Source organism: Fukomys damarensis, unplaced genomic scaffold, assembly GCF_012274545.1.
Source record: "Fukomys damarensis isolate Sample0158 unplaced genomic scaffold, DMR_v1.0_HiC HiC_scaffold_30, whole genome shotgun sequence".
Lineage (NCBI taxonomy): Eukaryota > Metazoa > Chordata > Mammalia > Rodentia > Bathyergidae > Fukomys > Fukomys damarensis.
The window spans coordinates 4,603,399-4,605,912 of record NW_022900942.1 but is presented as its reverse complement, the minus strand read 5'-3'; the positions used below and the strand labels follow the sequence as shown (position 1 = coordinate 4,605,912).

Sequence of the window (2,514 nt, the reverse complement as noted above, 5' to 3'; positions counted from 1 at the left end):
GGAGAGGGAGAGGGAGAGAGAGAGAGAGAGAGAGAGAGAGAGAGAGGGCTGTGCCCTGCAAATGAACAGGGAGATCTTAGAATACTGAATTGCATCCTAGATAAAAGATGCTTTACCACCAAAGGCTTTTGTCCAAAGCACATCAGAACTTGCCTGAGGGGCTCTCTTCCTTTCAGGATGGGGGTAATTGTGGCCTACAGAGCTCATCTAAAGCCTGTATCATAAAAACCTTGCTCACAGATGTTAAATGCAATTTCTTCCGGCACCAATCAGGGCAATTAAATCAACAGACTGTCTAGGGGTTTCACACAGAGAAGATATAGCCAAATGCTGGAGATCTTTGAAAAGCAATGCAGCACATTATTTCCCCTGGGACAGCGAATGCCGAGCCACGAATTCATCAGCACTCCGCACACAGACACTGACAGGTTCCCGTTAGAGGAAGAGGGATTTCTTCCTTGTTCTGGGTGAGAACAGGAAAAGCTACTGACGTCCAGGCCCTTCCTCAGTGCCGGGCACTGCTCCGCAGGCTACTGGTGTATTATCTCACTTGACCCAAGTCACAACCTAGTAAGAAATAGCTAGGGTACCAGTGTACCACTTAGGGTACCAGAGATCACCAATCACCCAGACCCTTTAAAATACATTTTAGCAAAGAGGAGGCAGAGGTGCGAAAGAAAAAAAGGAAGGGTGGGGGGAGACAAGAGAAAATAATAATTTTAGCTCCCTTTTCAGTACATGAATACCATTAGAATTCAATTTTGCATGGAACAAAAAACCCAAATAACAATAACATACAGAAGGAAGGGTTTCTTGGTTTTTTCGTTTTGGGGTTTTTTTTTGAGGGGGGAGTGCCATCTACCTGCACAGTAGTGGGCAGTTCTTTGGTGCTGGGCAACTCAGTTATCAGGGCCTTTCAACTCTCCACTATTTTTTCATCTTGGCTTCCATCTTCAAGGTTTCCTCACGACCACAGAATGGCTGCTGTAGCTCCAGTCATATCCATGCTCCAGGCAATATGAAGAGGGAAGGAACTAGGGCAAATGAAAAAAATAAAAATAAAAAATGAAAACGTCTTGTCGGGTGTAGTGGCACATGGCTGTAATCCCAGCACTCAGGAGGCTGAGGCAGGAGGATCTCCAGGAGTCTGAAGCCAGCCTGGGCTACATAATGAGTTCAGTCAGCCTGAAGTACAAAGTTAAGACCCTGTGTCAAAAGAAAAGAATTTTAAATTAAAAAGGGTTTGTGGCCAGGTGTGGTGGTGCATGCCTGTAATCCCAGCACTAGGGAGGCTGAGGCAGGAGGATCGCAGTGAGTTCAAGACCAGCCTGGGATACAGAGTGAGTTCCAGGTCAGTCTCAACTACATAGTGAGACCCTGTCTCAAAAAAACAAAAGTTGGGGGGGGGGGCTTGGGGATGTAGCTCAGTGTGAAGGCCCTGGGTTCAATCCCCATTACTGAAAGAAAATTAAAGGAAAAGGAAATGTAGACTTACAGCTAAGTACACTTTCATCTTCAAGAAATGTGAGGACCAGATTCTGTTAGAATTAGAGAGGATGGGTACTCGGTGTAGTAGGTATCCATGCCACACACACAAACGTGTATTTCCCTCCTATTTGTTGACTGCATGGGAATTCTAGATGCGCCCCCTTGTCCTTATCCTTCAGTGCCTACAGACTGTCTTCCAGTTGCCAAAACTGGGGGCTTTTGAGTGTGTGTCTGTAGGTACTGGATACTAAAACCAGGGCCTTCACGCTGAACTACATTTTGAGACAAGGCCTTGGCGATTTGCCCAGGCTGAGCTCAAGCTTTTGATCCTCCTGCCTCAGCTTCCCTGGGTGCTGAGATGACAGGCGTGACCACAATGCCTGACTTCAGTCCTGTTCGCCACTGCGCTTTGCTCCGCCACGTTCAGTTCGAGGAATGAACGCCCCGGAGAGGAGCTCTCAACTAATAACTGACAAACGCTGATGAATAAACATCCCAGCACTCTCCTCTTCTTGGGGCCCCTCTGAAGCATGAACCTTGCACTGTCTCCCAGAGAGCAAAATTAAACTTCAGCTGCCACTGCGTGCATCGGCTTGGAATATCCCTCCCCTCCTATCCCCTCCCCTCTGTTGGTGTTTCCAGTGTAGTCCCTGCTCCCGTCTACCAAGTGATGGAGAGACAACACTTCCGGCCCCTTGGGAGGATCACATGACCTGTCCTGACCAATGACTTTCAAGAGAAAGCGTCGTCTATCCCTCCCAGGTGCAAACATTTAATTACCAATCAGATTCGTCTTCCTGTTAATTTTGACTTCCAACAGAACTGAATCGTTGCAACAGAAACATATGGCTCATAATTCCAATAATATTTACCATCTGGCCCTGTCAGAAAATGTACACCAGTCCCTATTTAAACCACCAGGAAGGGGTGGGAATTTCACTCACTGGTTTCACTGCCTATCGGCCTCGCTAGCGCAAGAACCCAAGATCCCCAGCACAAAGAAAAAAAAAAAAAAAAACAGGAAAC

The 2,514-nt window shown here is 47.0% G+C and overlaps 2 long non-coding RNA genes across 3 annotated transcripts in view; one reads left to right on the top strand and one right to left on the bottom strand.

Annotated features, from left to right (window-relative positions):
• Positions 1 to 2,514, bottom strand: part of LOC104854795 — a 41,243-nt gene that overhangs the window by 9,712 nt on the left and 29,017 nt on the right. The window contains exon 2 of the long non-coding RNA XR_002025020.2: positions 863 to 1,034. This is a non-coding gene — a long non-coding RNA (uncharacterized LOC104854795). The remainder of the gene's footprint in view (positions 1 to 862; positions 1,035 to 2,514) is intronic.
• The window catches only part of LOC104854796, a 30,687-nt gene that overhangs the window by 11,526 nt on the left and 16,647 nt on the right, over positions 1 to 2,514 (top strand). The gene's annotated exons all lie outside the window — the stretch shown is intronic.